Here is a 25,930-nt window from a genome sequence, read left to right as displayed (position 1 = left end):
CCTGGGTGGAGGATTTTGGTTTTGTTGAGTTGTGAGGCAAAGGAGGATATGGAGAGGAGAAAAAAATCTGGAAATGGCAGATTGTAATATAGGTGGAAATCTTTGAAGCATTTCCAAGCTGTCCGATATGCTTGTAGGGTTTGGGGGGAAATGGCTTGAAGAATGAAGTCCTGGGGAGCATGGAGAAGGAGTCTGAGAGGGTGATTTCTAGGAATTTCATTTCTGAATGGGGAACTGGAGTTGGTGTCGGGTTTGCTTCTGGGGCCAAGGCTCATGATCTCTGAAATAAAAAATGAGAAAGAGTCAGCAATATGTTTTTTTGAGACTGGAATGTGTTCAGCTTTGATTACGGTTAGCTGAGGAGGGTTTGGGATGAAGTTCGCTTGCGGAGGCAGCCTCGTGCAGGGAACGTTTCCAGAGTAGGAGAGATTAAAATGGTAGAAGGGAGGGGATAAAGTGAAGAGGGGAATGGGTCTGGAGCTGGGTTCTCCAGCAGAAGCAGCCTCATGTGGGAATCCACTCTAGTGGTCCATGGATAGGAAGGGGTAGAGGGATGAATGTTGGCAGAGAGAATAGGTTGCACGGAAAAATGAAGGTGTCTGGAACATACAGTGCATCCGGAAAGTATTCACAGCGCTTCACTTTTTCCACATTTTGTTATGTTACAGCCTTATTCCAAAATGGATTAAATTCATTATTTTCCTCAAAATTCTACAAACAATACCCCATAATGACAACATGAAATAAGTTTGTTTGAAATCTTTGCAAATTTCTAAAAAAAAAAAAAAAAATGAAAAAAAAAAAAAAAATCACATGTACATAAGTATTCACAGCCTTTGCTCAATACTTTGTTGAAGCACCTTTGGCACCAATTACAGCCTCAAGTCTTTTTGAGTATGATGCTACAAGCCTGGCACACCTATTTTTGGCCAGTTTCTCCCATTCTTCTGCAGGACCTCTCAAGCTCCATCAGGTTGAATGGGGAGCGTCAGTGTGCAGCCATTTTCAGATCTCTCCAGAGATGTTCAATCGGGTTCAAGTCTGGGCTCTGGCTGGGCCACTCAAGGACATTCACAGAGTTGTCCCGTAGCCACTCCTTTGTTATTTTGGCTGTGTGCTTAGGGTCATTGTCCTGTTGGAAGATGAATCTTTGCCCCAGTCTGAGGTCCAGAGCACTCTGGAGCAGGTTTTCATCAAGGATGTCTCTGTACATTGCTGCATTCATCTTTCCCTCGATCCTGACTAGTCTCCCAGTTCCTGCCACTGAAAAACATCCCCACAGCATGATGCTGCCACCACCATGCTTCACTGTAGGGATGTTATTGGCCAGGTGATGAGTGGTGCCTGGTTTCCTCCAGACATGACGCTTGCCATTCAGGCCAAAGAGTTCAATCTTTGTTTCATCATACCAGAGAATTTTGTTTCTCATGGTCTGAGAGTCCTTCAGGTGCCTTTTGGCAAACTCCAGGCAGGCTGTCATGTGCCTTTTTCTGTGGAGTGGCTTCCGTCTGGCCACTCTACCATACAGACCTGATTGGTGGAGTGCTGCAGAGATAGTTGTTCTTCTGGAAGGTTCTCCTCTCACCACAGAGAAATGCTGGAGCTCTGTCAGAGTGACCATAGGGTTCTTGGTCACCTCCCTGACTAAGGCCCTTCTCCCCCGATCGCTCAATTTGGCCGGGCGGCCAGCTCTAGGAAGAGTCCTGGTGGTTCCAAACTTCTTCCATTTACAGATGATGGATGCCACTGTGCTCATTGGGACCTTCAGTGCTGCAGACATTTTTCTGTACCCTTCCCCAGATCTGTGCCTCGATACAATCCTGTCTCAGAGGTCTACAGACAATTCCTTGGACTTCATGGTTTGGTTTGTGCTCTGACATGCACTGTTAACTTGTGGGACCTTATATAGACAGTGTGTGCCTTTCCAAATCATGTCCAATCAACTGAATTTACCACAGGTGGACTCCAATCAAGTTGTAGAAACATCTCAAGGATGATCAGTGGAAACAGGATGCACCTGAGCTCAATTTTAAGTGTCATGGCAAAGGCTGTGAATACTTATGTACATGTGATTGTTTATTTTTAATAAATTTGCAAAGATTTCAAACAAACTTCTTTCACGTTGTCATTATGAGGTATTGTTTGTAGAATTTTGAGGAAAAAAATGAATTTAATCCATTTTGGAATACGGCTGTAACATAACAAAATGTGGAAAAAGTGAAGCGCTGTGAATACTTTCCAGATGCACCGTATGTGAGGCAATGTCAGGATATGAGCTTACATGGGCATTTGTGATATGAACGGGCTGAATCCTTGGGTGTGTTTTCATGTGAAAAGTTTATGCTGCAAATAAGCAAGAACTCTGCAGGACGAATGGGTTGAGCACGACATTCGACGTGAGGATGTATGGTAGGCTATGTTCGAATGCAATTGATTGATGCGGAGATGCAAGCTTATGGTGAACTGTTTAGGGAAGAACTGAAGCAGCCTGATTGTTGTTAGTTGCTAGGTAGGTGATGGTTAGTTTGGTATGAGTGGCATAATATGCGTTACGGAGCCATGGAGGCTGTGATGCATGGTCTGAAATACATGCCGCGGTTGTGGCACATGAACAGTTGTGGTGCTTGGACGGTGCATTTGCGCTGTTTGCCGTGTAGTAGGAGTTTGTCGTATGGCCCTAAAGATGCAACGGTTGCAGCGCTTGAACAGCGTATTTGCCCTGTTTGCAGTGTAGTGGAAGTTTGTCGCATGGCCCGAAAGACACCGCTGTTGCAGCACCTGCACAGCACATTTGTGCTGCTTAGGGATGTGTTGAGCCAATAGAAAACATGGTAACGTGGTAAACGTAGCATCTGCGGACGCCTGAACATAATTGTTTGCTAAATTATGTCGGGAACATATGTGAAACAATGTCAGGAAATTGCTTGCATGTGCATACAAATGACGTCATTAAAATAATAAAAAAATACAATGATCCACACTCCTTTTCTAAAATTCTTATATGCATTTATTCACATATTTTAACACAGATTATAGATAACAAGAGAGATCAAAATCCTCATTCAAGCCCATAGGAACCATCGACTTCAAACAATGCATCCAATAGGCTTCCCGTTATAAAAGTTTTTTCTCCACATTCCCACCTCTTCTATAACTTTCTACTTTTTCAATTCCTGTTCAAGTGAACTGTTTTATATCGTGATTACAATTATGAAAATGTCTTTAGATTGGCAAGGTGACGTCATGTCTTCTAATGGCTCATTTATGTTCACTTATACACAATTTTAAAGATCTTGACATCTTTCCAATATAAATTAATGGGCAGGGGCATTTTAACATATAGATTACATGTGTCGTAGAACATGTAATCAGTTAATTAATATGAAATATTCTCTTCATATGTACATCTGTGAATTGATTAGTTCTTATTATAGATGAGCAAGCCACACAGTTTCTGCATGGATTACAACCCTTTATGAATGCGTGTTTCTTTTCTACAGCTACATCCAATTTTACCAATTTATTTGGCAAATTACCAGATCTCTTATGGATAAATAAAGGAGGATGTTTCAAAATTGTTTGTAATGATGGATCTGTAGAAAGAATGTATCAGTATTTTTTTAATAATATTTTTGATTTCCTGAGTTGGTTTGTCATGAAATTAGAAGGCACCTGAACTGAGTGCCCAGATGAATACCATAGTCTGATGTTTATTAACTTTAGCATATGGTTTGGAGCTTTGTAGATTGTTTTCCAACGTAATGCAAGTCATTTCATAACTGTGTATTATTGGCATGGGGTGACTTGTCTCGTTTTGACGAGGACGTATGAAATCGTAAGAGTTTGTGCCTGAGAGTTGGATTTAATAGTACCGTTTGCAGTAGTGTGGTGAATAAAATGACTTGTTTATATTGATGACTTGTAATAAATTCTACAGAAAAACTGAAATATTGGAGTATAAAGCAAGGTGCCAGGCTGAATCATTCGGCATCGATTTAAACCTGTTACTTAAAACTTGTGTGGAGTGTAAAATTATGACAGATTGTTGAATGCTTTTAAAATCATGCAGCAATTAAGTTGTAGAGTCAAGCTTGTAAATACAAGTTTGTAATCCAGTGATTCGGGAAAAAGTAGAGAAGACTGTCTGTAAAATAAAATGATAGATTGATTTTACCTGCGTGAAGCGTTTGTCCTGGTGGGAGGAGGGAAATACATGTTATATTGTAGAGATAAGTGGAAGTTTGCAGCAGCAACCTAAAATGCTGAGAGGCGAGACAAGTTTGCGGAATGATTATGAATTAGTTGGGACGCGGTGCGTGATCCGCCTCTTACGGAGCCAAATTCAGCTTGTGTCTGTTTGGACAGAGGCTGTGTATAACTGCAGTGTGCTGTAGAATGCTCAGATCGAGTGCTGCGCGGCAACGAGCTCACGCTAAAATGTCTGCGTTGGTTTGAAAAGAAGTTGCTATTAAAGTATAGGTCGAATGGAAGGATTTCGCTGTTGCATGATTGCCTCTGTGTTCCAAATGGAATAAATCACACTCCGAAGGGCACTTTGAAGGGAGAACAATCGTGTTATTCATGTTAGAAGATGACAAACAGAATCGCTGAATGGCTCATGCCCTAAACGAGCTGTGTAGCAAGGTAATGAGGCTGACAGGAATCACCTGCACGGGAGAACCAGATTGAAATGCTGAGGAGCGTTGGAATGAGAATTGAATTAAATAGTTAATATTTTGTTTCCCTCGCGTTCAAATGACGCTGTAATAGAACTTGAGTGGCATGAAGCCGTTCACGGAGGCAGGCTTTCCGGCTGGAAAGTTTAGATAAGAGAACATATGAGCAGTCGTAGAGAGCTGTTTGGCATGTATACAGTGCCGAAGCAGCCAGTTTGTGGAACCAACTTAACGCTAAAAACTGCTTTGGCGAATGGAGCATAGAAAGACATAGTAAAAATATAACACTTAGCGTGGTAGTGGTCAATACTGCAAAAAAACAAATGAGCTGCTTTGGCAGCTTCTGTTGAAAAACTAGATTGTTTGGATGGAAGAGCTGTTCTGGTGAAGGCAAATGCTTTGCAGCGAAATTGCATCCAATGAGCTGAGTCACTTGCATGGGTCTGTTCATGGGCAATGGGCGTGGCCGAATGCTGGAAGACTCAACACCACATAGAGTTAAGCAGCTATTTATATACGCTTACTCTGGCAATGTGATTGGTCAGATTAAATGGACTTGCTCCTTCCTAACCTAGTTTATAAAACTCAATTTTACACACAGGACTGCACGTGTTTCTTCCAGTCGGTGACAGCAGCAGAATGAGATGCGTTTTTGAAAGTTGCGCTTGTACCGATCTTAAATCTTGGCGCACATCGCTGGAAATGCATCAAAATGATCCAAGATATTTACATGTTTACAAAAGACCAACAATTAAAAATAGCACAGACGGGTGCAAAAACGGTCCAGGACATCTTCCAAACAGCACAACAGCAAGACTGCGTAGCTGAATGAAACACAATGGGGGATCCTTTTTCGAGTTAACTTGACATCTCATCTTTTAAAAGCAGCACAAGATGTATGATAACGGTCAAAGCCATTCGTCTAGTGCACGTTTATGTAGAAAAACATTTAAATCCAGACAGGCACATGAAGGTGTCCTGTGTAAGTCCACTTTGGATGAATCTCCCATGAAAGGCCTATCTCTTCCCTCTTCACCTGTGTGACTGACTGAGCACCAGTGGATGGGACCAAGGGTGCAATGACGGAAAAATAGCCGTTGCATGTGCAGATGTATTTGGTCCTTGTGACATCACAAGTTCCACGAGTTCCAAACGAGCCGTTTTTGCAGCCTTGTTTAAATAAATGCTCTTTTTCTATTAAGGAGAACATTTCAGTACTGAAACTTATAGAATGTTTTTATAGTACAATGACCTCTTATATGTCAAAAGGTCAAGGACAATGTGATTTCTCATGCCATGACCCCTTTAAATAACACAAATGGAAGTATAATTACTGTATGTAGAGGAAAAAAAATAAAAAAATCAGTTGTATTTGAGGTTGGTGTTTGTTAATATTCCAGCTCTGCACATTCTGTTAATTCTCTCAACCAACTTCATGAGGTTCATCCTGGTATGCTTTTTAAACAGTATTGAAGGAGTATCGATGTATGTTGGACACTTGTTGACTGCTTTTCCTTCACTATATAATCCAATTGTTCCAGAAACATTTTTAAATAAAACTTAAGTTTTGTGAAGAAATGTTTACATAGACACAATTTATATATATTTTTTATATATAATTTCAAGATTTTAAGTATTAGTCTTTACATTAAACCTTTTTGAAGGTGATGAAAAACATAATATTCAGTGTATCCAAGCTTTTGATGGCTAGTGTACATACACGCGACTCATACTGCAGACGTGTGGGAAACAGTAAGCTCACGTAGAGTCAAGCTGTTGTGCAACAACAAAGATAGTATCAGTTTCAGTTATTAAAAAATGCTGCTTGAACGTTACGTGTCTAGACAATCAGTGTTTTTTTTTTTTTTGGAACAATAATTAACCCTTTTTAATTGTGGTATGGTAATTGTATGGTAATCATAGGAGTATTCTTGAAAATGGTATGCACTATTTATTTTATGTATGGCCAGCAACAAGCTATCTATTGCTTAACATATGGTTCACTTGTAAAAAAAATAATGACCCGTGTCTTTTTTCAGCACTGAGCCTGACAGCATCAAGACCACCCAGCGTGCTCAACTCACAGTCCACATGTAACCTAATGAGGTATTGAGCTACAGCAAACACCGGATACAAAACACTAAAGACACAAAAATAACAGCAGCAGAACAAAATAAATAAATACTGTTTTTTGTACCATTTTGACGTATTGTGAAACTTTTATTGCGGCTATAGAGGAATATAGTTCCCACTTTCTGCAATTAGTCAAGACCAGGGGCCAGATTCACTAAAATGTTCTTAAAGAATTAGTTCACCCAAAAATTAAAACTCAGTCACTGCCCACCCACCCCCATGCCATCACAACCCCACACGACCCCCCTCCCCCTCCCAACACAAAGGGAGAAACCACGAAAAAACCTTGTGCTCAGCGATGTCACACAATGGCATCCCACGGTGACCACCCTCAAGCCCCAAAAGGACACAAAAGCACAATTCAGAAGTCCAACATACCACTGTATGTGACTCATGTCCTGCTCTGAAGGAACATGACAAGACCCGGTGAGAAACAAACCAAAATCCAACGTACCACAAGTGAACTCCCGACCAACGGCCGATCCCCTGCACACACCCATGAGACAGCCCGCATGCGAGCCCCAGAGTCCCCAGCAGGAGTGCAGCAGCCACGAAGCACGTGCGAGACGGGGCGCCCAAGAGAAAACTTGTTTTGTTATGCTTCAACAGGACCACCAGTGACTATTAACAACAGAAAACACAACATAGCTGCAAATAAACCAGAGAGCAGCACTTACAAACATGTCTGAAGAGTTTGTAATGGAAGAATAGATGCATTTCAATGTTCAGCCTTATTTATTTAAACTGGAGTCCTCAATCAAACAGTGTGCTGGAGGAGGCTGAAGGTAGCTACCCAGTACCGCCGCTCCCTATATGCATATTTAACAGCCTGCGTAGGGCACCAGATCCCTAGGGTGGCACCATCTTACCCCAGGGGGGCACCAAAAACTCCACCAGCTGCCACTCGCATGTTATATGTTATTCAATGACCCAAAAGCAGTCACGGATCACAGACGATCACCTCGCTCTTGCACCATCATTTTCGACCGGTGCCAGTTCATAGTGGACGGGATTACCAGGCCTGACACCAAATATAGAAACCAAGTGATCGACAGAATGTCCCATTGCTTGTCGATCGTTTTCGCCTGAACGCCCCATCCCAGAGAAAACAAAAACAAAACAACAAATAATTAAAACAAAAATATAAAAATCCCTGAGAACCCTCCAAGAACGGCAAGTATCTACCCCATTTCCCAACAAACAAATCCAAATTTCCCAGTCTTTGACCGTATGACCCCTTTTCTAAAGCCACCACCCTCCCCATCTCCGAGCACCACTCCTGAAATGGGGGCACTCCAGCCGACATCCAACCCCTCAAAATCACCTGTCTGGTGACCATAACACTGGATAGGACCTAATCCTCCACATGTTTATTCCCCACATTGATGACCGCCCTATCTCCCAAAATACAGAGTCTGAAATCAATGTTTATATGGAGACCATGATGATGTGTGGTTGACCCAGTCGGGTCAGTTCTCTGAGGCCATCAGATGACATTCGGCGCTTCAGCTCTGCCTTGGCACTTTTAATATTTCCTTCCAACTCCACAAGTTCTCGTGCTTTAGATTTTTTTATGAATGAGGCATACTGTATGATCTGACCCCTAAGAACCACCTTAAGTGCCTCCCAAGCCATGCCCACAGAGGATACTGAGGACCAGTTGGTCTCCATATAAACACTGATTTCAGCCTTTAACATTTGTTGGAAATCAGGATTTTGCAAAAGGGATACATTAAAGCGCCAACTATATGATTTCTTTTTCTCTGTATGTGGCAACACCTCTAAACTCACCAGGGCGTGATCTGAGACTAAGATGTTTCCAATTGAACAATCAACAACAGATGAAATGAGGGACTTAGATATATAAAAAAAAAATAATCTATTCTAGACTATCTTATGGACTGATGAAAAAAATGTATCCCAGATGGGTTCAAAGTCTCCAAATATCTGCAAGACCAAGATTTTTACACATCCTGTGAAGCGTCACTGTTGCTTCTAGAGGGCTTGCACACTTTTGCTTCACTATGATCAAGGACTGAGTCCATCAATAGATTGAAGTATCTTCCAAATATTATATCATGAGGCGTGCCAGCGGCTTGCAACATCCCTTCAAGATCTATAAAAAAGCCTTGATCATCAGCGTTAGGTGTGTAAATATTAGCCAAAATAGACCTTTGCCCCTGAATTTCTGCTAAAACCATAATGACTCTTCCTAATTTATCTTTAATCTGTTGGAGACATTTGAATTGTAGATGTTTACTTATCAATATAATGACTCCCCTGTTCTTACTTGAGCCAGCACTAAAGAAAACATGCCCAAACCATATCTTCCAAATTTTTTCAGCTTCCTGCGGGGAAAGATGCATTTCTTGAAGAAACACAATATCATATTTCTTACATTTAAGAAAATAAATAACCTTCCTTCTTTTTATGGGCTGCCCCAACCATTCACATTCCACGTGGAGAGAGATGTTGGGCCTCATGTATTCAGATATAAGACAAAGACAGGCCTGCACACAGTCGTAAAGCCTGACTGAGGCCTACACACAGTTATAAAATCTTACTGATAACAACCGCACCAAAATCAAAGGGTGTCTAAAACAGACTACAAATCCCATGAAGCCTTAATCACTTTACACCTATGTGTGAAATTCCAAAGGATTGAACTCTCAACTCCTATTGGATGAGGTGCACGACAGAATGCCCCTCAACCATGGGTGCACCTAACTTCTTGGTGCAGGCTGAGATTTTCCCTCTGCATCGCTTGGTAGCTGTTCTGCAGCTGGGTGAGCTGGGCCTGGTGCTCTGCGGTTTGCAGTTGGGTTCTGCGGTGATGAAGAAGGAACATTTGGCCCACGAGGTGCACTTTGGCTTCCCGACCAGGTTGTTGCAACTCAATTAGTTCCTGCAATGCTTCATCACAAAAACTAATATTGTAGCCAGTAAGGTTATCTCTCTCCTTTATGGAGAGATGGAGGACAGCAGCGACCACATCTTGCAGTGCTGGGTCGACCTCTGTGGAGCTTCAGCTCCAGTCACACGGGGCAGTAAAAATTCTTGTGACACAGTGGCTCTGATAGCTTGTTGTTTTACAGTTTCTATAATGCTAACACGAACGCACAGGTGAGAGGCTTCGACCTGTGGCTTAAGGGCTACTGTTATGTAATGTGCAAATTTCACTGCGTTCTCTCTTTGGTGGACGTCAATGAAGTGACTTGGCACCTTTCTGTAACATCTAGATGAAAGCGTTAGGAGTTAAATAACAACAACAGCAGATTTTAAGCAGACTATAGTAAATTTACCAACCCCTAATTCACTCTTAAGAGCACTTTCACACCACACTGGCTTATGTTTGGCAAGTTGTGAGAAGTAAATTGTCAAACAGAACAAAACTTTGAAGTAATGATTCAAGTTATTACTTTGGATTCTTATGCATACACACTGTGACAAAGTAGGATGCCTCACACGGATCACCAATTATTATGTAGGGCTTTACTGGTTGTTTAGATCAGTGTTACTATCAGAAATAATTGATAATTATTTCTTTAGTTATTAATTAATATTTAAATTAATTAATTGAATCTAACTCATTAAAACCTCATATGGGGCTCCAGTAAATGTAGTGCACTACGTTTAGGAGCAGGTTTGTTATTAGCAATAATTAATAATTATCAAAGATAATTATTAATTATTAAAATCAATAGAACATTGATGAAAATCTTTTTCAAAAAATCATTATTTAATCCTTTAAATCAACAATTATCAAAGATAATCACCAATCATTAACATCGATAAAACATTAATTAAAATTAACACTAGCTTATTGATCATTCAAATTCAACAATCATCAAAGATAATTATCAATTATCAAAAAACAATAGAATATTAAAAAGGATTAACATTGACGGGGCACCACCCTGGAATCAGGGACTAATAACCAGATAGTATAACAGTCTCAATATTAGATTGTTTTTTTTCCCAAAAATCGATATCCTTCGGATGTCGATTTTCCTAAGAAAACAATGAATGAAGGCTTGAATCCGAGCACTGACATCCCGTCAGCATGACACAGGTGTATGCAAAACAAAACAAAACACTTCTCTTTGTAATATAACAAAGTTTATTTATGCAGTAATATCAATTAATAATTAATACAATGCAGTCAATAAACTTCCGACTTACAACTACAAACTAAACAGTAATATGATTAGATATGGAAACTAAAATAATCCTATAACACATGAGGTTGTGTGTGTGTGAGAGAGCGAGTGTGTGTGTGTGTGTGTGTGTGTGTGTGTGTGTAAGGAGGGATGCGCACAAAATGGTGGACGTGACTCTCGTGGAGAGTGTGTCACATGAGACTTCCGGCCAGAGAATATGGCCGCGAATGTGGGCGGAGAGAAACCAGTCAATGGTGTCTACCAGTTACCGTGTGTATCCGCTTGTACGATAGGTTAGTGACAAAGCTGAGCTTTATCACGAAGCTATCTACTAGCCAAAAATGTGTCCAAGAATGTTTGTGAGGGATCGCGCGTGCGTGCGTGCGTGCGTGCGTGCGTGCGGTTAGTACGAGAGAGAGAGGGAGAATAAAGTGACGGCCCCAAAGCCGGTTTCGCCATCGTGGGAGAGGAAGCAGCTGTTAGTTTATCACTCAGATACGCGGTGGACGGCTCGTAAACCGTCCCGTGTTCTTTGATTCTTTAATGGATAAACTCAGTTTGTCGGATGGCAGAAATGCACAACAGTCCAATGTGGTTGGACCACAATACAGCAAATCAAATTTGTGATAATTAATACCCTGAGTATTAATAATGAGCGGACATGGCGGTCCATAAACTGTACAAGCAATAACCTTGGTACGCAAGAATAACACACTATAATATTCTATCTCTGCCCAGACGTAAACCTCTTCCTTGAATCGCATGAGGATGCAGAATGTGTGTTCATCCGTCCTTTAACTTTCCTCGCTCTGTCGGCGGGTGGTACGGCTGCTGATTCTCGGCGGGCTGGTGGAAAAATCAGTGACGTTGACTTGATTGAAGAGGGAAGAGAAATCTTTTCTCTTCACTTCTGCAGGCCAACGGATGAAGATGTGGATTGCTCGGCGGTCTCCTTCGGATCCGTTAGAGTGTTCGGTGGAACACAGAGTAATCTCAACTCATCCAGCGAGATGGAGATTGTATGGCCACAGTTTCAAGTCGGACGTTACTTCCTTGTGCCATGAGGCAGCACCTGAGAGCAGCGATGAGCTGTGTCTACACACGGCGAGCAAAGTTGCTGGAAGCAAATCCTGGAAGCATTTCAGAGGTATTTCTACTCCTGATGATGTCATGGTTGAGGTGCGTTCTGTCGTGTGCCTCATCCAATAGGAGTTGAGTGTTCGATCCTTTAGTGAGCAAGGCTTCATGGGATTTGTAGTCTGTTTTGGACTCCCTTTGTTTGATTTTGGCATGATTTTTATCAGTATAATTTATGACTTGGTATGTGGGGGCCTGAGTTAGGTTTTACGACTGTGTTAGGCCTGCCTTTGTCTTCTATCTGAATACATGAGGCCCAACACCAAATATGTGTGCGGTTATGTTTGTGAGGGGGTCGCGTGTGTGTGTGGTTAGTACGAGAGGTAGAATAAAGTGGCGGCACTGAAGCCGGTTTCGCGGTCTTGGAAGAGAAAGCAGCTGTTAGTTTATCACTCAGAGACGCGGTGAACGGCTCGTAAACAGTCCCGTGGTCTTTGGTTCTTTAATGGATAAACTCAGTGTGCTGGTCTCACCCGCGATGGCAGAAATACACAACAGACCAACATGGTTGGACTACAATACAGCAAATCTCATTCGTGACAACAGTACGTTACAGTAATACCTTGAGTATTATTAGCAGCAATGAACGGAATTGGTGAGCAATAACTCTGATACACAAGAATAACACACTATAATATTCTATCTCTGCCCAGGCGTAAATCACCTCTTACTTGAATCGCGTGAGGACGCAGGTGGAATGTGTGTTCATCCGTCCTTTAAATCCAACTCGGTTCCTCAAGGCTCGGGTGATGACGGGAGGCCGTTTCCTCGTTCTCTCTGCGGGTTGGCGGAGAAATAAGCGACGTTGACTCGGTTGAAGAGGGATGAGAAATCTTTTCTCTCTTCACTTCTGCAGGCAAACGGATGAAGATGCGGATTGCTCGCCGGTCTACTCGTCTAGCGACATGGAGATTGTATGGCCACAGTTTCAAGTCGTACATTACTTCCTTGTGCAATGAGGCTACACCTGAGAGCAGCGATGAGCTGCGTCTATGCAGAGCACTTAATGTCACTGGAAGCAATCTCAGATTTCTGCTTCTGATGACATCATGGTTGAGGGGCATTCTGTCATGCACCTCATCCAGTAGGAGTTGAGAGTTCGATCCTTTGGAATTTCACACATAGGTGTAAAGTGAGCAAGGTTTCATGGGATTTGTAGTCTGTTTTGGACTCCCTTTGTTTGATTTTGGTGTGGTTGTTATCAGTAAGATTTTATGACTGTGTGTGTAGGCCTCATTCAAGCTTTATGACTGTGTGCAGGCCTGCCTTTGTCTTATATCTGAATACATGAGGCCCAACATTCCCCCTTTGATCTGAAGAGTTGGTTGTTGTCCAGCGTCTTTAGAGCAACTGAAGGGCCAGACAGTTCTTGTCGGTTCACAGTAACCTGTGGGTCATGTATTCCTGATAGAAAAGAAAATGGTTGCACAGTTCATTAGAGTTCACAGGGGCTTTATCATCTTGACAGAGATTGAGGCACATCTAGGCATAGAACTTCTAGCTAAGTCTAAAACTACATTCATCACACATAAACATTTCAAGTTATAGGTAGGCACAGCATTAACCATAACACAATCCTTTGTTGTTCTTTTGTCATAACACAAAATCAAAACAGAACCTGACAATGGTTAGTAGGACCAAAATGTTAGAGGAAAGGAAAGGAGGGTTAGAGGTTAAATGGCTTATCCTTGGAAATTATTGAGGTTAACCTGTGGGATGGGCTCAGACTGGTGTGTAAAACGTGGCTGTACGAGAATGAGGGAGTCCAGTCTGGCCTGTAGGTGTTGAATGTACCTGTACATGGCGTGTGCAATAATTACCGTGATGATCCAACCACTAAGGAGGAGCCCGAGGGCAACCAAACTGATAGGGTGTTCTTAGTAAGATGACGATCTGCTTATGTGACAAGGAAATATAGTGGTTACGCCAGTCGGTTTGAGACTGAACTTAACTAATTTCGTCCCTTCAGGCTGAAGCTGCTGTTGAAGGGTGTCATCAATGGTGAGGTTGTGCCCTCTAAATGCATCCATGATCTCAATTTCTGCATCATGTTTGTCAGCGTTAGTTTAGTGGCTGTATCATGGCAGTTGTATGACATTAGAACTTCAGTGGCTGGTGTGTTAATGAGCCAGCGATTGCCTGCTCACTCTACCCTTGTCTCTGATCCTTCATATCTGACAGACATGCTACCTTGACACTTTTGTTCAGGGGATTCGGCTCTTAGGCCGCAGAGGTAGTTAGTCACCTCTCTAACAAAGGGGTTGCTTGGACAAACCCAAAGAATGTCCTTCGTCTTGGTACACATGGTTAGGTTAGGGATAAGGTAGAGCGAGGGGTCCTCATTGTGGTAGGCAAGTGTTGGTGGTGTTTTGACCTCTCTATAAACCAACATTCAATATGGACTTTAGTCTGTATATATTCTGCCTTTCTAGATTAAGAATAAATCCTATTTTGAGGTTCTGAGGATTTACATGGATTGGAATTGCACTGCCAAGACTATATGCCAGGTGTATCTGTGAAGGTAGCACAACGGAGGTAGTAGCAGATCTAAGGATTTGTTTGACAAGGTCTAAGGAGACCAGGTAAGCTGGAATCCTTCCACCACTCAGACTGTTGACTGGGGTGCTAATTTCCCTGATGAGGTCCTGCATTATATCTATAACGATATGCACATAAGTTGTCTTCTCTGACAACCTCTGACAAAGTCCCTAAAGTGTGCAAAGTGTTATTGAAAAGAGCAGAGTGTAGATTTACAGTGACTATAGTACCCTGGAGGGTTTTATCCAGGTCCTGTAATTGTTCTTGTTGGAGGAGGAGTCTCTGCTGGATTTCTGGATGATGGCGACATGTGGTTGAGTAGTAACCAAACCCGCTCCTGCACATAGTGCAGAACAGAGACAATCCACTCATATTAACATTTGACATTTTGACATATTAGAAAAAATAGATTGTGTGTCAAAAATAAAATTATAAAGACCACATTCCAACATTAGTGCAACAGTCAAACCCCAAACTTCCCCCCGAACCAAACAAATAGAAAAAAGAAAAACATGTGCATTAACCCCATGCACGAGTGCGCCAACTGGTGTCCATCCTTCTAAACTCAAACATTCCATGTACGCCTACAAGAGCCTCCGCGACAACTTTGCTGTTGGATTGCTCAAGTCCGGTGCTTCTATACAAATTTTGTGAGGCAGAATTACATAACAGAAAATAATCTATAAAACAAACTCCAGCCAATAGGTGGAATAAACACACAGAACATGTAGATTAATTCACAAAACTGTCCTGAAGGTGTGTTCCTCCAAAAAAACAAGCTCCAGCCGCTAGCGGAACCAGCATAAAAAAAACAATTCCCTTCAGTTTCCTCGGACAGTCAAACGAGTGTTCAGTGAGCTGGCTGTTCATGAGTGCAGCAGATGACCTAATCCTTCCAATGTCCTGCAAAAAATACTCCACAAAACAAACTCCAGCCAATAGGAGGCATAAACACAAGGAACATGCAGATTCATCCACAACTATCACGAAGGAGTGTTATTCCACAAAACAAACTCCAGCTGCTAGGCAGAACCAACACAAAAAGAAACAAAAAAAGGTGCCTAGCTTCCTCAGACGGTCAAGTGAATGTTCAGTGAGTCAAGCTCACTTGGAGGCAACATGAGAAACACACCATGACTTACTCCATCCATTGATTTTATGAAAGACATCGCTTGTTGTGGGCATGTAAACGTTTTGCGGCCATCCTTAGTATCTATTCTCAATTTGGCCGGGAACATCAGTGCAAAAGTGACCTTCCATTGATGTAAGAGTTTCGTGCATTCCTTGAATTTATCACGTTTCTCTCTTGTCGAATTTGCAAAGTCAGGGAAAAAGAAAATGCTGTGGTTTTTCCAAGAAAGCTTTCCTTTACTCCTCACCTCGCGTAACACAAGATCTTTATTGGATGATCTCAGGAATTTGGCCAGAATTGATTGGGGCCTATCTCCCTCAGCCGATCTCTGAGCCAGGACTCTGTGAGCTCACTCGATTTCCAGCTTATGGCCTGTTATGTCGAGCAGACTCAGGAAGAACTCGTCTAGGAATTTTACCATATCTCGGCCTTCCTCATGCTCAGGAACAGTTCGGACGTTGTTTTGCCGATAACGAATCTCAAGGTCTTCCAGTTTTTCCCAAATGCGTTCCAAATCTACTTTGGTCGCTAGTGGATTAGCAGCTAACTCCCTCTCCGATGACTCCAGATAATCGATCCATTTCTCTACATCCCCAATTCTTGTGATCAACTCAGAGAATTTTGCCTCCATGGAAGTGATCGATCGACGTATTACCACAAGATCCTCCAAGTCCGCCATGACCTTCGCCAGCATTACAGACATGCTCGCCAGTTGATGTTGAATTTCTCCTGCCGCACTGTCCAAACTTAGTCCCTAGTCTGCTGCCCTGTCTGGGGTATCAGCTTGAGCACATAAGTGTCTTTTAATATCTCCAGAGCCCGAAGATTTTGAATTCTTTGACATGTTGAATTCTTAGAACAGTTATGTAGCAGGGTGTACCGAATCTCACCAGTTTAAGACACAAAAAGAATTTAAAACTAGCAAAGTGCGCAGAGCTCGCCTTTCACACATCCGACCACCGCATGGTGCAACGCGACTCATGTGAAGGGTTTAAAGGTGGTGATCACATTGATTTACATAACAGCCATTACTCTGTATTGAAGAATAACATGGCACACAGATGTGTTTGCCCACCACTCAAAGTTTCTCAGAGCTGTGTGTGTGGCCTGAATGTTAGTTTGATCATGTTATGGTGATAAAGAGTGTGTGCATTCATGAAATAGAGAATACTAGCACAGTTCGTTGGTTGTATTTGATTATAATTGTGATAAATGTAGAAATTACCTTTATAATGCTGTATGGTGAAGATCTTACCATGAGCTATCTATCTCAGTGAAGTATGCAGCACTTGTGGCGAGCTGCCAGCAGACAGACAGATGAGCTGATGGTGAGATAAGCTCTGGCCCCGAGCAGACACACATGGGCATGTTTGGACCCAGTTCTGCTGGCTGCTGAGCGGGTCGGTCTCCAGGCATGAGGCCCAGACAGGTCTAGTGACTCCTCACAGGTCTGTGCAGATGGCAGAAGCAGCACTGAAAGACTGGCCCACCGTCATCTAGGCGTCTCCATGGCAACTCAAGCTGTGAAGAAACAACAGTGATATCATAGTGTAGGTGTTTCTGTTTGGGGGTTGCCACCTAAGGTTGGTACCACAAACAAAAGTGAAGTCACATCAAGTCAACATCACAGCAAAATATCTCTCGAGAACTTCAATTAAATTATAAAAGAGTTTGCATCACTAGCCATAGAATGCATACAGGTGCATCTCAATAAATTAGAATGTCGTGGAAAAGTTCATTTATTTCAGTAATTCAACTCAAATTGTGAAACTCGTGTATTAAATAAATTCAGTACACACAGACTGAAGTAGTTTAAGTCTTTGGTTCTTTTAATTGTGATGATTTTGGCTCACATTTAACAAAAACCCACCAATTCACTATCTCAAAAAATTAGAATACATCATAAGACCAATAAAAAAAACATTTTTAGTGAATTGTTGGCCTTCTGGAAAGTATGTTCATTTACTGTATATGGACTCAATACTTGGTAGGGGCTCCTTTTGCTTTAATTACTGCCTCAATTCGGCGTGGCAAGGAGGTGATCAGTTTGTGGCACTGCTGAGGTGGTATGGAAGCCCAGGTTTCTTTGACAGTGGCCTTCAGCTCATCTGCATTTTTTGGTCTCTTGTTTCTCATTTTCCTCTTGACAATACCCCATAGATTTTCTATGGGGTTCAGGTCTGGTGAGTTTGCTGGCCAGTCAAGCACACCAACACCATGGTCATTTAACCAACTTTTGGTGCTTTTGGCAGTGTGGGCAGGTGCCAAATCCTGCTGGAAAATGAAATCAGCATCTTTAAAAAGCTGGTCAGCAGAAGGAAGCATGAAGTGCTCCAAAATTTCTTGGTAAACGGGTGCAGTGACTTTGGTTTTCAAAAAACACAATGGACCAACACCAGCAGATGACATTGCACCCCAAATCATCACAGACTGTGGAAACTTAACACTGGACTTCAAGCAACTTGGGCTATGAGCTTCTCCACCCTTCCTCCAGACTCTAGGACCTTGGTTTCCAAATGAAATACAAAACTTGCTCTCATCTGAAAAGAGGACTTTGGAACACTGGGCAGCAGTCCAGTTCTTCTTCTCCTTAGCACAGGTAAGACGTCTCTGACGTTGTCTGTGGTTCAGGAGTGGCTTAACAAGAGGAATACGACAACTGTAGCCAAATTCCTTGACATGCCTTGACCCCAGCCTCAGTCCATTCCTTGTGAAGTTCACCCAAATTCTTGAATCGATTTTGCTTGACAATCATAAGGCTGCGGTTCTCTCGGTTGGTTGTGCAGCTTTTTCTTCCACACTTTTTCCTTCCACTCAACTTTCTGTTAACATGCTTGGATACAGCACTCTGTGAACAGCCAGCTTCTTTGGCAATGAATGTTTGTGGCTTACCCTCCTTGTGAAGGGTGTCAATGATTGTCTTCTGGACAACTGTCAGATCAGCAGTCTTCCCCATGATTGTGTAGCCTAGTGAACCAAACTGAGAGACCATTTTGAAGGCTCAGGAAACCTTTGCAGGTGTTTTGAGTTGATTAGCTGATTGGCATGTCAAAATATTCTAATTTTGTGAGATAGTGAATTGGTGGGTTTTTGTTAAATGTGAGCCAAAATCATCACAATTAAAAGAACCAAAGACTTAAACTACTTCAGTCTGTGTGCATTGAATTTATTTAATACACGAGTTTCACAATTTGAGTTGAATTACTGAAATAAATGAACTTTTCCACGACATTCTAATTTATTGAGATGCACCTGTATGTGGTAAATGACCCATAGTTATTTACTGTGGTATTCAATGCATTTGACCACTGGTATTAAACTTGTAATACATTGATTGTTTTTATTTTATGTAATAAAATGTTGAATACCATGTTTATGTTCATATTCATGTGTCGTTTGCAAGTATAGTAAGTTGTCATTCAGCTGATGCTTTTATTCAAAGTGCATGACATTATATCTTCTACAGGAACAGTCCTCATGGAGCAACCTGAGGTTAGATGACTAGTTCACAGCAAGGGCCACTTCTTGGTGTGTTTGAACTTGCAACTTTTCTTTTTTCAGTACTTCTCACCACTTCCAACAACTATAGCTACAGTACATAGAGTAATATAGCAAAACAGAGAACATAATGTTGTCATTTTACAAGTTTATATCTAGGTTTTTGTAATAAACATCTTCATTGCACTTATTGTACTTGTTTAAGTGGGTTGGTTTGTTGAGACATTTTATGTTACCACCAAATATGGAAATAGTTTTTTTTACTGGTGACACTTTACAATAAGTTTCTATTTGTTAACTTTAGTTAATGCATTAAGTATCATGAACGAACAATGGACAGTTTATTTTATTCAGTATTATTAACCTTTGTTAATGTTAGATTACAAAAATACAGCTGAGTAGTATGGGTAGTATGCTATTCTGAATTCGGCCACTGTCTGCAGCACTTTTCATATGGAGTTCAAAGTGGTGCTTGAAGCTCTTGACGCAAACCATTTGAATTAAATATGCAAAGTGGATAGCTACAGCCTGCTGTTGAGAATAAGGGTTAAAGAAATTTATTGCGCATTACAGAGTTCTTTCAATTAGGCAATCTCCAACTTTGACTTTGGGAAACATTTAATGTTACTTTCATTGGTGCTATTTTAGTTAATTTCTATCATTATACTGTGAAAGGCTTTGTTTGGAAAATGTTAATAAAGCATTATTGTTAGGGTGACCAGATTCCTGCTTGTGGAAAACGGGACAGCCCACTTCCAGCAAAAATGAAATTAACGTATTCTTACCTAGGCGCAGATCAATGCAAAGTAGAGTTTATTTTCAAGAGTTTATCGTAAAATGCAGAGCAGTCCAGTCCAAAATTAAGATGTATGAAAAGCATTTCCTTCATGACTGTTACACTGAGTGGAGATTTATCCATGCTGCGTTCATTAATGAGAACACATGCTCCACAGATGCAGATGTCCCAGACAGGCATAAAACAAACTCCATGACTGTGGCTAAGACTCCGAAGTTGATGGTCTTGCTCTCCAGCTCACGAAAAACATCTGTCCATCTCTCAGACACGGCCGTCTTGTTTATGTTCCACTCAGTGACGCGACGAGTGACAATATTTTTCATGCAAGCCCACTCATCAAAGAGCGTGGTTTCGTCAATCAAACTGAGAGCGGGGATTCTGGAGTAAAACTGTTTGAGGCTGCTCTGAATGTCTTTCCACTCTGGGATGTCTCTCAGTAGGGCCCACTCAAGTTTATCTGTGTTCTCCAATGAGCGGCTCCAATTTTGGAGGTAATCCACTGATGCTGAATAAAAGTTTCTCACTGCACAAAAGAAGTCATCCGCTCGCATGTCACCAGCTGCAACCAGGGCATCCAACTGCTTTTTAATGTCAGAGGGTATGAATGATTCCTCCAACCTGGCATGCAAGACTTTTCTCAGGTCATGAATGTGCAAAGCCACTTCTGTGGCTGATATGTGGTCTTGCTCTACTATTTCCAGTGCACGGTTAAAAGTGGCTGTTTGTTTGAATCTTGTTTGCGAAGCCAATCCAATGTTTAGTGCAAGGATCGCTGAAAATGTCTCTTAGAAACTTTGGGCATTTTTCTTGAGAAAGAAAGTATGCAAGCAGACCATTGAAAATGAGTAGTATTCTTTCAAGAGCTGGACCAAGAGAGAGGAAATGTGTGTTGCCATGCTGCAGTAATTTCTGATCCAGCTGCACAAAAGTGAGTACATTGCATATGACAGCTTCAGATTTGGTGCGGGCAGAAGAAAATTTTGGATCATACAATTTCTTGATGAATTTCGCAGTGCAGTCAGGCGACCGAAAACTATGGCAGTGCACAACAGAATGATAAGCAAAAAGATAAGCACCTTGTCAGATTCTAACTTTGCTTCACAAAAAAAATCGCTATTGGATAGTTTAATACAATCATGTGCTTCAAATAACATGGTGTGATTTTATTGGTTTTACAAGCCATATCCTTGGCTACCTTTGATTAGAATACTCACGTGACTGAGAAAGCCGCAGAGGCGATAGAGAAATTTTAGGAGAGGGGAAATATGGGACAAAACACGTTTTTTTCTGAATAAGTCGGGACACTAGAAAAGTTGCTTAAATATGTGACTGTCCTGGGAAAAATGGGACATCTGGCAACCCTAATTATTGTTAAATTTTGTTTTTGTTATTTTATTTTGCACGGCAAAATTCCTTGGCCGAGGTTGGCGTGGGCGGACGTTGAGCAAGTGTGAAAAGACAAAAAATTCTAAAGCAGCCTTTTAAAATGCTGTACTTTATACTCCGTGAGATTTAAGTTAAAAAGAAACTCAACACTAAAATGATATCCTTGTCCATGAATATTCAGTGTAGCTGTGTACGAAGCACCACCCACACAGAGGTCACTGCCAAACCAAGCAACTTCCCATTGGCCAACGCAGCGAATTTGCCTGTTCACCAAACTTAAACTCCACGTAAAATCCACGAGGGGAGTCCATCGCGTAAAATTCACAATCATGCGGATACCCATTGAGATGACTATATTTCACCCACAGAATTTCACATTGCGAAGGTATGTGTGACCGTGCACTAAGATGGACATAAATGCATTTTGACATGGAAAGAAGTATATATAGTCAAATTTAAGCACTTTCAAAATCTGCAATTAATCATGATTAACTATGAAAACGTTTGCTATTAGTCGTGATTGAAAAAAATTATCAACTGACAGCACTAATATCAACTATTTAAAATTTTAAATGATTAATAAAATTAGCATTATGGTTACTTTTTCTTGAAAAAATACGTAGTTTTATAAAGAATAAGCTTCAAGGTTTCACCTGGGTCTTTTTCGCACATATTTCAGAAGGGTAAAGTTGCATATGCATTCTAGGGTACAAAGTAGAAACAGGCGTTTGATTGTTGAGGAAAACCAACCCTGGCCTTGTTTGTCTTCAGTATTCCAATAGATGTTTCAATCATCAACATAAAAGGAAAATCATATTTGTTATGTATAGGAAACAAGGATTTTCATTTGAAGCACAGTCTCAATCAAGTGAAATGAGTAATGCTGCCTCTTCCTGTCATCTGAAGATCAGGATTAATGTGATTAATTGCAAGGGCCGATTTATTCCCAAATTCTCCCATTTAATTCTCAAACACTGACATTGAGTAAAGGCCAAAACACGGACTGTTTGAAAGGTGTTGTAAGGAATTTCCTTTGGAATAGCACTTAGAATTGCTACATGACAGATGAGTGTGGGGTGAGACTACCTGTTTGAGACTACCTGTATATCGATTTCTCTGTCAAAGTTTTCAGCTCTGCATTTAAAAGCATTATTCCTGATATTTTATTATGTATTTTTTTTAATCACAGGTCAAAGTTTCACTAATCAGACTCTCTGAGCAGAAAAACTACCCGAATAAAGTGAATGTGAATGTGTCTTCTATTTGTTTTTTGCAGGTAGTGTCTGAGGAGAGATGTTGAACACAGGAACTCTGTTGAATTCTACACATCAAGGGAAGAACCTGATTATCACACTGTTCTTCACTGGTCACCCTGCACTACATACAATTTCTCTGTTTGGATTACAATATTCGCTCCTTTTCTGCTGTTGACCTTGCTTTTGCTCTGAGATATTTGGAGACAGTGAGTAAGTGCATTGTTGAATGTCTCGGTTCCATACATAACCTCGGTTCCCTGAGACGAAGGGAACGAGACATTGCGTGCTAATGCATATGGGGAGTCCTTCCACACGACCTAGTTGAAACCTCTCCACAATAGCACCAATATTCTAATATTGGCTATGGTGTTTGAGCCCCGCCCTTTTAGGCGTGAAGCTGTCCGCTATAAAAGCAGGCGCGCAAACACCATTCCTCAGAATTTTATGACTGAGGGACAAGGAGCACATCGCTCGCACCTCAAAAGAACTCTGAGTCATGTAGTGTGGGCAGCGTTCACAATGTTTCGTTCCCTTCGTCTCAGGGAACTGAGGTTACATATGTAACTGAGACATTCCCTTACGACTCAGTACACTTGACAGTACACTTTTTGTGCTAACGCATATGGGGAACAGAATCCCATCACGCCGCACTACACGACATAACCTTCCAGAGAGGAAACATGATGCCGCAGTACCAAGGGAAGGCGACCGACATGAGTATACCGCAAGTGAGTGACCCTCATGTTGGGCCAGGAGGGGAGCACTCAGAATGACTATATGAACTATAATCATATAGTATGAATTAACCCCTTCACAAACCCAGTCGGGAAGGGAGTTTATTTATAATGAAAGTGCATGTGACTTTATGGTAAACAACAGTCTGAATGCAGGCGGTTGTGTAAAATGATGGGGAGCCCGTACTTAACACAATTACACAATCACCTCATTGTCAATGATCACTTTGAGCCATTTCAGGCTGGTTTTCGGAAATGTCATAGTACAGAAATGGCTCTAGTCAATGTCACTAATGACTTGTTAATGGCTTCAGACTCAGGCTCTTTTTCTATTCTCATCCTTCTTGATTTCAATGCTGCTTTTGACACTGTTGATCACACTGTTTTACTCACCCGTCTTGAATCTGTCTTTGGTGTCTCCGGTACTGCACTGAACTGGTTCAGGTCCTGTCTCTCTGATCGTAGGCAGTTTGTCTCTCTAGGTGGTTACAAGTCTGAGATTGGTTCAGTCCACTCTGGTGTCCCACAGGGTTCAATTTTGGGCCCTTTACTTTTTAGTATTTATATTTTTCCTCTTGGTCAGCTTTTAAGGTCACTGGGTCTTAATTATCATTCCTACGCAGATGACACACAGATATACATTTATATATCTGTGTGTCAGTGGGGCAGTGGTGGCTCAGTGGTTAAGGCTCTGGGTTACTGATCAGAAGGTCAGGGGTTCAGGCCCCAGCACTGCCAAGCTGCCACCGTTGGGCCCTTGAGCAAGACCCTTGACCCTATCTGCTCCAGGGGCACTGCATCATGGCTGACCCTGCACTCTGACCCCAGCTTAGCTGGGATATGTGAAAAAAAAGAATTTCACTGTATATGTGTGATAAATAAATATAATTAATTAATTAATACATTCATTCTAAACCTGTAGAAAATCTGGCAGATGCCTTTTTTTTCAAACTATATTTCTGAGATAAAAACTTGGATGGCTCAACATTTTATTTGTCTTAACAGTAATAAGACAGAAGTTATGCTCATTGAATCTCCTCACCAGCTTCATCTTCTGGTCCTTAACTCTGTCCATTGAGGGCTGAGTTTTTGAGCTTCAAACAAAAATGAAAAATCTGGGTGTTATATTTGATGCAAATTTAATCCACATGTAAAAAATACTGTTAAAACATCATTTTATCATCTCCGATACACTGGCTCCTTGTCAGGTTTCATGTTGATTTTAAAATTCTTATGCTTACCTACAAGGCTTTGCATGGTTTGGTTCACCAATATTTAGTTTTTAACCCCATACACCCTAAAACGCGATCTCCGCTCCTCTAAATCTGTTTTTTTAACCCTGTTCCTCAGACTCGTTTACGCTCTATGGGTGACAAGGCCTTCTCTTCTTATGCTCCGAGAAGTCTTTTAGTGAATTTAAATCATATCTTAAAACATATTTTTTCTGGGAGGCTTTTATTTGATACTATTGTATTCAGTTAATTTAATACTATCATTTTATTTACTGTGTTTTATCATTGTTTTGAGATGCATGTTTTGTTTATTTGTATTAAGCTCTGTATTTTTTTATTTGTCTATGTAAAGCACATTGTGAAGCCACTTTAAAGGCACTATATAAAATAAAGTTTATTATTATTATTATTATTAAGGGGAGGGGCATAAGCATATGTTTGGCAAATGAAATAGCAAGCGCTCTAAAAAGAGAGGACTTGGGAAGAGAGAGACGTTACGTCTAGGTTGTAAAACCTTGCGATGTGTTTTGAGAAGACCATCCTGCTGCAAAACATATGTCTTGTAAAGACACACCATTCATCCATGCCCATGAGGAGGCCATGCCTCTAGTTGAGTGTGCTTTTACACCAATTGGGCAAATCTTACCCTGCGACTCGTAAGCCAGGGCAATGAACATACACACAAAGTGCTGATCAGACAGTCTGAACTGGCGGGTGCGCTCAACGTATGCATGTAGTGCCCGCACAGGGCATAACAAATGCAAGGATTGTTCCTCATCCGAATTAAATGGAGGAGGGAAAAAGGATTGAAGGTGAACCACCTGCGCTCTGAGGGGTGTGGTTAGAACCTTAGGCACATAGCCTTTTCTGGGTTTGACAGTGTCTTTTGAAATACCGGGGCCAAACTCCAGACATGAATTGTCAATTGATAGTACATGTAAGTCACTGACCCATTTTACTGAGGCCAGAGCCAGCAGTAGTGCGGTCTTAATGGAGAGCATGCACAAATCAACAGAGTCAAAAGGCTCGAAGGGGGACCCTGCAAAAAGTTAGGTCCCAAGTCGGGACTGTAGTCGGGACAAGTCAGGTACAGATATGCACATGAAAAATAAATGACTTCAACTGAAACATACACCGAAGAATGGTCTGTACGCGCTCGTTCATGAGGTGCGCATGCATGAACTCCTAAAAAAGAGATTTATTGGCTGGGGAATAGTGTGCTTTTCGCCCAGTTGACATTAGACCAGATTTT

General features: G+C 41.4%; 1 pseudogene; it reads left to right on the top strand.

Moving 5' to 3' along the window:
- The window catches only part of LOC127452161 (uncharacterized), a 272,954-nt pseudogene that overhangs the window by 200,339 nt on the left and 46,685 nt on the right, over positions 1 to 25,930 (top strand).

Source organism: Myxocyprinus asiaticus, chromosome 14 (genome assembly GCF_019703515.2).
Source record: "Myxocyprinus asiaticus isolate MX2 ecotype Aquarium Trade chromosome 14, UBuf_Myxa_2, whole genome shotgun sequence".
Classification (NCBI taxonomy): domain Eukaryota; kingdom Metazoa; phylum Chordata; class Actinopteri; order Cypriniformes; family Catostomidae; genus Myxocyprinus; species Myxocyprinus asiaticus.
Note: the sequence above shows the minus strand (reverse complement) of the source record. Positions and strands in the feature narration are given on the sequence as shown.